Source organism: Eretmochelys imbricata, chromosome 2 (genome assembly GCF_965152235.1).
Source record: "Eretmochelys imbricata isolate rEreImb1 chromosome 2, rEreImb1.hap1, whole genome shotgun sequence".
Lineage (NCBI taxonomy): Eukaryota > Metazoa > Chordata > Testudines > Cheloniidae > Eretmochelys > Eretmochelys imbricata.
In genome coordinates this window covers 251,265,782-251,276,574 of record NC_135573.1, presented here as the reverse complement: position 1 = coordinate 251,276,574, position 10,793 = coordinate 251,265,782, and positions in this window count along the sequence as shown.

Below are 10,793 nucleotides of genomic sequence, written 5' to 3'. Positions count from 1 at the left end.
ATTTGAGGAACTCCTGAGTTCTAATTCTGTCTTTGCCATGGAGTTCCTGTGTGACATAGGATAAGTCACTTCACCACTGTGTGCCTCAGTTTCCTGATCTGTAAAATGCAGATGGGAAAACACTACTTTACAGGAGCATTGTGAGCATACAAGTGCTTCATTGTGCATATTCAGAAAACATTTTGTCCTGGAATAGATACACCTGCTGAGGTTTTTCTTGTAAACAGGAGATCAGTGAGTGGGGGCGGCTTTCAAAGCCAATCACACTCTGATGATCCTGGGGAGAGCCTGAGAAGAATAATTGTAATGTAGGAATCATACTTAGGCCATGTCTACACTACCCAGTTTTGTTGACAAAAGTCAGTGCAAAGGTGTCCACACTGCAATGCTCCTCCCACCGATTTAACTCATCTGTTTCACTGACATAATAAAACCACCTGGACGAGAGGGATAGAGCTTTTTGTGAGGTAGTTAGAGTGATGCAGTGTCACTGTAGAGACATTGTATTGCTTATGTCGCCCTAAGAGGCCTCCAGGAGGTGTCCCACAATGCCTATCATGACTGCTCTGCAAAGTTTGAACTTTGCTGCCCTGAAGACAAGTACACAGGCATGTGCTCCTCCCCCTTTAAAGGCCTGGACATTTTTGAAATTCCACTTCCTGTTTGCTCAGGGTGGACAGCTCACATCGCATCTTCCCAACTGACCATGCCAACTTTCTGCAGCTAACAGGCTCCCACATGGAATACACCAGAGTTGCTGGATCTGTTGGGTCTGTGGGGAGAGGAGGCTCTGTGGTTGCAGCTCCAATGCAGCCATAGGAACTTTGATTCCTACAAGAAGATTGCTTGTGGCATGGATGAGAACGTGCATGAAAAGGACATGCAGCAGTGCCATGCTAAGATCAAGGATCTGTGGCAGGCATACCAGAAGGCAAGGGAGGTCAGTCGTCGGTCTGGTGCATCACCAAAGCAGCTGCACACCATCTTTAGCAGCAAACCCACCTCCTCCTCCAAGAGCCCCATAGATACTTCAGGGTGGCTGGAGGCAGCAGCCAGAAGAGTGAACCCTGAGGACGAAGTGGTGGATGAGGAAGTGGAGTTGGAGGAAGATAAGGGACAGGCGACAAGGTCATCTGGTGTCGTGGTGAGCCAGAACCTCCTTTTCACTCTGAAGGAGTGTAGCCAGTTCCAGCACTCCAGCTCCAGTGCACCTGATGCAGCACAGGGGAGCTCTGGTAAGTACTCATTGTGGTTTGATACTGCATGGAGACATGAGGTAGAGCTCTGCTTTTTGTTGTTGTTATTGTTGTTCCTGGGTAGGAGAGGGATAGAAATAACCAACACTAGCACTGTTTGCATCTGCTTCTCATTCCTCTGTGTAGCTAGGCAGAGGAGGCACTGTGGAAACATGTGTGGATACACACCGGGATGTCCCAGGAATCCTCCATAGACATCTCTAGGGAACTTTCCTGGAAGTACTCTGCAATCCTCCGCTGCTGGTTTCTTGGGAGGGCAGCCTTGTTTCTTTCCCTGCAGTAGGAAACTTTGCCATGTCAATTGGCAATTACCTTTGCTGGCATTGAGCAGCATACGGACCCAGTCAGTAGCCGCATGCATGCTGGAGCTGCCCCCTTGCATCCTCGGTTATCCTCAGGAGTGAGATATGAGCTGCTATCACCCCACCTGTGGGAAAACAGTGCCAGTATTCAGAATAGTGGCCCTAGGCACCCCTGTGAACCCCCCCCTTTGTCCCATATTGCCCCCCGGGCCGAACTCACCATGGTTAGGGCTCTTGCCGTGCTGTGTCCCTAGCCAAGGGAAAGTGAGAAAGTGGTTGTAGCTAACTTGTATGAATCAAGGCTGTGAGTGCACTCACAATAGCATCACTTTCTACTGTTTCTTTAGCTTCTCCAGATGTGCCCTTGAGGGTCTCCTGGTACACTGGCTGAGTGGCTCCAAGTGATAAGGAGATGAACCAGGAGAAGTAAGGAAGACATGTTCAGGTAGGTGTTGCATTCATCTGATGGAGCTGATAGCAAGCAGAGTGCATGGACAGAGACTATAAATGAAAGATTGAGAATGGATAGCCAGGAGAGGAAACAGGGGCAGGAGCAGATAATACAGCTTCTGGAGACCAAACAGACATGTGAAGTCCTTGATTGCACTGCAGGCGGAATACATGTTTGCTCACCTCCCCATGGAGTCTATAGAGAATTGCCTTCAATGCTCTCCCCAAACTCCCCATGCACGTTCCTCACATGTTCCTGAGCCTTCCCAGTACCCCATGCACTCTACTCCTAGGGACGTTTCAGAATGACAGCTGGACGTACACCAGGGATTCTCAAACTGGGGGTGGGGACCCCTCAGGGGGTCGTGAGGTTATTATGTGGGGGGTCGCGAGTTGTCAGCAACCCAAGCCCCACTTTGCCTCCAGCATTTATAATGGTGTTAAATATATAAAAAAGTGCTTTTAATTTATAAGCGGGGGGGGGGGGGGAAGGGGGTCGCATTCAGAGGCTTGCTGTGTGAAAAGCGTCACCAGTACAAAAATTTGCGAATCACTGACGTACACCAAGCTGTGATGGCCTCATTTCAAAAAATATTCTTGAGTGTCATGTCTCTTTTAGAAAATAGAAAAGTTTGTATTGCTGATTAATAAAAATGTACTTATAGAAAGAAAATTAATCTTTATTTGTCTACAAATCACATGAAATGCATACACAGTGGCAATCAGTGCATTAGCAGAGTACAGTAAATGCATATGCAGCAATCATTACAAGGGTCATATTATGATGCAAGAAAGCAATGTCTGGCTCAAAGCATTACAGAAAGACACATTACTGGGCTCATTATCATAGAATCATAGAAGATTAGGGTTGGAAGAGACCTCAGGAGGTCATCTAGTCCAATCTGCTGCTCAAAGCAAGACCAGCACCAACTAAATCATCCCAAGCCTTAACAACCTCTAAGGATGGAGATTCCACCATCTCCCTAGGCAACCCATTCACTGTCAAAATGCTCCTTCAAAGCCTCCCTGATTCAAATAATGCCCCGTTGAGCCCCCTCTAACAGTCCTAGTATCTGACTGCTCAAAAGCAGCTGCCAGCCAATCCACCTCAATGCTCTACCCCTGTGGAAACTTTTCTCCTTTAGTTGCACAAACGTTTTGCAAAGCAGAGCACAGCAGGCTGCTATGACCATGGGAATATTTTCCTCACTGAGGTCTAACCTGCCAAAAAGGCAGCACCAGCCACCCTTTAATCTGCCAAAAGCACATTCAATGGTCATTCTGCACCTACTGAGCCTGTTGTTGAAGCACTCCTTGGTGCTGTTAAGGTTTCCTGTGTAAGGCTTCATGACCCATGGGAGCAAGGGGTAGGCTGGGTCTCCCAGGATCACAGCTGGAATTTCTACATCCCCAGGGGAATCTTCTGGTCTGGAAAGAAAGTTCCTGCTTTCAGCTTTCTATACAGACCAGTGTTCCTGAAGATGCATGTGTCATGCACCTTCCCTGCCCACCTCGCATTGATGTTGGTGAAATGACCTTGCTGATCCACCAGCACTTGCAATACCATAGAAAAGTAGCCCTTTCTGTTGAGGTACTCCATCGCAAAATGGGCTATGTGTGCCATCTATCACCCCACCGCAGGTAGGGAATCCCATTGCTGCAAAGCCACCCATTATTTCCTGCATATTGTCCAGAGTCACAGTCCTTCGTAGCAGGAGGCAATTAATGGCCCTGCACTCTTGCATGACTGCAACCCCCATTGTGGATTCCCCAACTCCAAAATGATTCGCAACTGACAGGTAGCAATTGGGAGTTGCCAGCTTCCACACAGCGATTGCCACTGGGTTCTGCATCATGAGGGCAGCTTGCAGTTTGGTGACCCTGTGCCAGCGGGAGGGGACAAGCTCCCAGATCTCTTCATCCCTGTGACTTTACCACAGAACCATCCTTCCCTTTTCTGAGAGGGGTGAAAAGTGCAAACTACAATTTCATATCCTGAAACAGGCTTGGCGCTGTGTGAGTTAACAAATCATCAGCTGGAAGCAAGTGAAGATTTTTAAGAAGGCAAATCTGTTGATAACCAGTGTTCCACCAAAGGGCATTATGTGTTTCCACTTTATAGTTGGTAGTCCCAGCACACAAGGATTCAAACCTCATGTTTCTACTATCATCCTTGAGTCTAGCTTCCCTTGTCCTAACACATCAGATTTGCTCTCATCCACCACAGAAAATTCTTCCTTACCATCACTGGGGTCTCATCCTACAAATGGCTGCGTCATTTACCTTTTTTTTTTAATGTCGCATAAAGCTCTATTTACTCTATATAGTAGACACAGAAATGCCTATTTCACTGCCATCTCTAGCTTGTTCACCTGCCATTTTGCCTTCTTCCTTCCCCCCTCTCCTTTTTTTGTACTTTTCTCACAAAAGACAACTCTGTGGGTTTCCTCTACCTGGTTCTGTGCTGCTGTTCTTAAAAAAGGACAGATCAGGAACCACTCTGGTGGGCTCAGGAGCTGTGCAGGAAAGAATGAGAGTGGTTAAAATTGCAGGGGCAGGTCACAGCAAAGGGAGCTGATGAATTTGGGGGATTAGATGATACCTGAAGTAGGAGGCACCTGAGCTCCTTTGGAGCTCCGTTCCACATGGCAAGGCAGACATCTTCCCCTGCTATGGAGTTCTTATCAGTGGGGCTGATCCAAAGCCTATTGACATGAATGAGAGTCTTACCACTGACGTCAATGAGCCATGGACCACCCTCCAAGTTGTATCAGTTATAGTTTCTCTTTCTGGTGCATTTTGGGAATTATTTCAGTAAACCTGGAGATTTTTGAATAATTTTGTAATCCGATGGCATTGCCATGGAATTCCCCATTTGCTTCCAAATTCAGGACAGCTCTCCTGCTGCATTGAAGGTCCCTGCCACAGGAGCTTAGGTCTAATGTGCTGAGTGGTACAGGGGGTGTAGACCTGAGGTACAGTATCACTAGCATTCTGCCTGGAGTTCTGTGGAAAAGATCCCTGGCTGTGAACAATCAAACAGTATTACAATAACTAGAATAGCTAGGGGAATTAGACGCGAGCAACCACTGCGCCATTTATTTGGTCTTTGAGACAGGGACAGTTCTTTTGTTCTGTGTACAACCCGTGCCTAGCACAATGGGGACCTGAGCCCTGAACCTCAATGATCCCACCTAACTACCTTGGAGGGTCTGGGCCCTGGTTCACAACTGGGGCTGTTAGGCACTATTGTAATATTCCTAGCAGTAACAATAATAATAAACACTGATACCCTGTTATGATTATTTCCCTCTGAGTATAACTGGTTTCTTAAATTAATTTTATTAAGACATTTTGATTGTGAAGTATAGTCAAATAAGTAGCATGTAGGACTGCATTTATTCTTTCCTATTTGCATTAGCCTATGCATTTGTGACTATATCTCCATCTCCATATATATGTGTTCAGAGAGTGTGTGTAATATAGACAGTATTTTTTTGGACAGGTAGTATAATATGCTATGCTGCAATATCCTATAGTAGGTATTGTGGGGTTTTTATATCAAAATTGGAATGCAGAGAGGATATGCAACAAAAAGAAGGAAAAGGGATGTCCCAAAACAGCAAGCATCCCATATTGTTGTCCTAGAAATAAGGGCCTGATTCTCCTCTCGCATTGGGTTTGAAGTGGTGTCATGGAGTGATTCCGGATTCATGCTAAGGTGTGAGGAGAATCAGGATCAAGCTATCTGCCACAGTGTGCACTGCACTGTAAATTCAACAAGGCTGTGCTGTGGAGTGCACTGCCATGGAGCTGGAAGGAGATCCGTCCGAGAGGATGAGCTGTCATTTTATTCAGCACTAGGACTCGAGTCCATCCAAAAATTGATGTTCAAAAATACAGTCCTTTAAACACAGACAGGACCTTGTACGGACGCTTGATGGCATGTAAGGCTGAAGCTGTGACTTAGATTAAAACATGGGCAGGGGTGACAACTCTGTGGAGCGAATGTAGCTCTCCGTTGCCTGCAAGGGAAACAGAGAGTGATCTTATTGACTGCCATCAGAATGGGTTGTTGTTTTGGCAGCAGGAGCCTTGGAATGGCATGTCTGGAGGGAACGGCTGGCATTTGTTATATGAGTCTTTTCACTGAATGACACTGGCAAAATCTGAAAACGCAGTGGTCTAAGGTTAGTAATTCCCTTGGACAATTTACATGCACATGTTTTAGGAGAGGAGTATCCTCCTCCACACACTTCTTTCCCCCCCCCATCTTTCTCTCTCTTCCTATCTCTCTTTTACACACACTCTCTCTCTCTCTCTCTCCCATACACACACGCACACACACTCCAAATATCAGGGACAATGTGGCTGCCGCACTTTGGAGAAGAAAACGGGACTAGATTTGGGGAACGGAATGAAAGTGCCAAACAGAAGCAGCAGAATTCCAGCAACGTGTGACTCATTGCAGTAAATCTCGCTCAGCAGCTGGTGATGCTGTTATTCTTAGAGGGACTTGCATTTGACACCACACTGGACAAGATCATACAGTGCAAGTTGTGGGTGGGGATGTCAAGTCTGGGATGGCACAAAATTCAGTGCCATATTTTTGGGCTCCACATCCCCCAGAGGAGAGACCCCCCCCCTTCAATTTAAGGAATAAAGGACAGGTATGGATGAAGTCCTGATTCCAGAAGATGTCCACGGTTGCCTGCTCCCTACATCTATGCAACTCTTTATTATTACTTATATTATGGCAGTCCCCAGTGGCCCCAGCTGAGATCAGGAGCTTGTTATGGTCTGTGCTCTACAGCTCCCTAGTAAAAGACAGTAAAAGCTTACAGTCTAAATAAACAAGACAGACGGGGTTGAAAGAGAGGAAGCATTTTTACCCCCATTTTACAGATGGGGCACCCAAGCATAGTGAGAATAAGTGACTTGCCAATGATCACACAGGAAGACTGTGGCAAAGCTTGGAATCTGGAGCCAGATCTGAGTTCCTCCTTTCCCAGGACCTGGATCACAAAAGGAGCCTTCCTCTCAGCTTCTGAGCCTGATGCTGCTCCAGTAAAAATGAAAATGTCTCAGGGTGTTTCTGCTTTTCATTGCTGGAAAGGCCAGTGTGTCTTAACAAGCTAGATGGTGCAGCTCTGGCTGGGACAGGAGCAAATGGCTCCGCTCCACTCTCAACACGGGGCAAGAGCGGTTGTACAGGGAATGCGCCAGGCCACCCAGAGGTATCCTCCTTAGGAGAGGGATCCTGCCCCAGGGCATGACCAAAGCAGGTGCCGGCGGTGATACCCCAAGACCCTGCCCCACTTGGAGGCAGCAGCACCAGTAGGATGGATGCCCTGGAGGTGCCTGATGCTACCCATGACCAACCCTGTGTAGAAGCACATGAGATGGAGGCAGCAGGCTCATCGCAACCCTCCCCGCAGCCATAAGAGCTGGGGGGGAGAAAGACCACAGGCCCCACTTCTCCATTCCTCCAGCTGTTCACCAGCAGGGCCTGGGAACGGCTCCCCTGAGGAAGGCCGCCCGGCCCTCCTGGAATCGCTGCAGAGATCCTGCAAAATACTGCCAGGCAGAGCCAAGGGGCAAAGCCTTAAACGCAGTGAAAAGTGTTGTCCGAGTAACTCCTTCCCGTCTCCTCCAGGAGAACTGGAGCGCGGCTCAGGCCACAGCCCGCCAGAGCCCAATTGCTCCAACTTCTCCAGACAATCCCTGGCATTCGCGACAGGCCCGCCCCCTTGCTCAGAGCCCACGGAACAAGGAGCCAGTGGGTCAGCCCCCGTCCAAAGCGCGGGAAAAGGCTCTGGCCCCGTCCGCCCGACCGAGGCGGGAAGAGAGGAGAGATCCCCCCTCCCCCCCATGCAGGTAACCGCCCCGGAGCGCCACGTGGGCTGAAACGAGGCGCGATTCCCGCCGGCTCGTCCCCGCTGGCCGTGGCCCTCCGTGCCGTTTGCTCCTCGGAGGCGGCACAGGGCAGGGCAAGTAGGTCGCGGGCCTGTACGCCAGGCAATGTGGCACCAGTGCAAATGGCTGGAAAAGGGGACGGGGAGGAGCATAAGCAACAATTTTTGCCCACCTGAAGTGCTGGAGGCTCCTTCCCTCCTGCCTTCCTGACACCTAGGAAACACAGGGGCGAAGCGCGTCGCCCCCGGCTCCCCCCCCCCTCCGCTGCATCAAGTTTGCAGATCTCACGCCCGTCCCTCCACTGGGCCAGCTGATGCCTAACTGGCCACTTCTCCGGCAACCAGGTCTGCCGTGCTAACGCCTCTGCAAGGGTCCCCCCTTTCCTGAACGGCTCTGCCAGGGCGCTACCCTCTCCTAGTTCAAATATCCCCTGAAGACCTTCCGCTGTGCAATGCCCGCAAGCAACTGGCCAGCCAAGATTGCCATGTTGCAGCGTTTATAAAGACAACCCTTTACCCAGGGTGGGCGCCAGCCTTGGCTGAGGAGCCCCCTGACCGTACTGATGTCACCCCCACCCAGCCTCCTCCACACACCCCTCCCTTGCCGCTTCGCGGCCCGTCACCCTTTTGCCTCCCGTCCGAAATCAGCCCGCCCTGCTGCGGCTGCCTTCGGGCCCGGGGCAGCGTGCGGGGAACTGCCGGGCCAGGGTCCTTGTGCACCGGCGACCTGGGCCAGGGCTCGTGACTTCTGAGCTGTATTGGGAAGCGCTTGGCCCACTTGGGCGCTGCAAAAAGGGCAATGGCTAGAAATGGGCTGGGATCAGTTCTCGGGTCTATTGCGCAGCGTGGGGGAGAGGGAAAGAAGAAACAGGCGTCCTTTGACACATCCCCTTTCCTTCCCATTACCGCTAGAGGCCCACGCTGCCGGTACGCCTTAAATTAACTCTTTTTCGTACCAAGCAAACAGAGCCAAACCCCACCCCCCCGCCCTAAATAGGGCACATTTTTCTTAATCTTAAATATTGCTTAGACAACCTGGAATAATTGCTGATTGGGGGGGCTGGGAGGGAGAGCGTGCGATTGTCTGTTTTCTCCTCTAGTGCCCAGCTACGCCTGCAATGCTCAGACCATCTGCTCTACAATCCCGAGCAGGGGGAAATGCCGTGTAACTTCACCGCATCGTGTACATCTATCTGTCTAGCCTCCTGTTTTCCTGTCTCCCTCTGGATGGCTACCCTGGTGCCCAGCAGAGCCTGCGCTTCCTCTATCCTCCTGGACCCATAGAAGGGGTTGGAGTCCTTAAGCACATGAAAGAAAGGGGGTACCACCGGTTTCCCCCACTACCCCGCCCCTAGTTCTTGCTGGGGATGAGGAGGGGGGCCTGAAAGACAGGGCTCTTTGGGGGGCTGGGGACTGTTTAAAGTGAAGGGACAGGAGCTGCCTGGAGTTGGATCCTTTCGATGCATATTCGTCCCTGCTGATTCACGTCGTTGTATCCAAACAGTTTGTAGCGTTATTTGGGGGGTGAGCAGTTTTTAGGAGTCCATTCCCTCCCCCGCCACCCCTGCTTTCTCTCCCAGCTCGCTCACGCCCGCGGAAATCTCCCACGCCGTCCCCCGGGAATTCTTTGTGCCTTCCCCAAGCCTGCGAGTGTCAGTCGCTCCCTCGGGATGCCCTTGGAATAGCTCAGGAGCGGAAAGTGTCCCTCATTTCCAGGAACATTTGCACATGCTTTGCAAACGCCCCGAGGATTTAAAAGGAGTCAAAGATCTTCTTTGACTCTCGCTTCCTTCCCACCCACCCCCACCCCCAAGTCAACGACTGGCTGGTTTTTGTGTCCCTTGATTCAGATTTTAGGAGGCTTGTCCCTGATTTCTCTGTGAGGTAGGAAGATGGGTCCTTTAATCTCCCCCTAACCCTCTGACCTTCCTCCCTTAAGGAGCTTTTCCCCTTCATGTCTCTGCTTTTTAAAGCCTTCTTTTCAAATAAAAGCAATTTCCTTTTGGAACTGTAACTATGACATGGCGAAACGCTTTTTAAAACAATAAAGGGGTAAGACGGGGGGGAAAGCGTCTCTTTTCAGTGTTTGTATTCTGCTAGAGCTGTTTGTTTAGATACTTTACATAAGACAGTAAACGTTAGGCAAGTTTGAAAGGCTTTAATTAAAAAAGGTGGTGAGCTCGGGAAAAAAGCCTTTCAATTGACATAGCTACTTAGTGAAGCGGCCCCAGACAGACAAGACAAATACATCCTGAGGTGAGGAATCCAAGAAAACCTAGAGGACAAAGATAAAGAATAATAGAATATCACCACATCTACCTATAGCTACACATAGATAGATGTAGTTATATGATGTGGGTGCCCACATATTTATGACAAACACACACATAATTATTATACATTTGTTACTCATCTTACATTGTTGTAAACACATCTACATGTAGAACCCAAGAAACCTTGACGACAAAGATGAATAGTAACAAAATGTCTATCAATAGAGATGTATTTATGTGTAGGGGGGGATGTATCTATCTCTGTGTGTGCCACACGTCTAGTTATACTATTACTTCATATATGTTTGTCCTTTATGTAGGCTTGAATACCATATATAAAAGGTGTGTATAATATGTTACCAGGATCTGACCTAGTCAGTATTTCACAGATTAGATTTTCGGGTAAGTATTTAGGCAAGCACAAACATCTTTCTCCCTTTCTCAGGTTCTGTGGACTAGATGTTTATATTTGGATCGTGATGGCCCTGTTTCATAGGAGGGACGGACACACACACAAAATGTATGAAGTAAAATGCAAGTCTAGCTGTGCCCCCTAGGAGTAGTAGCCTGCAACCAGGTCTTTTAGCTCGGAGCCCG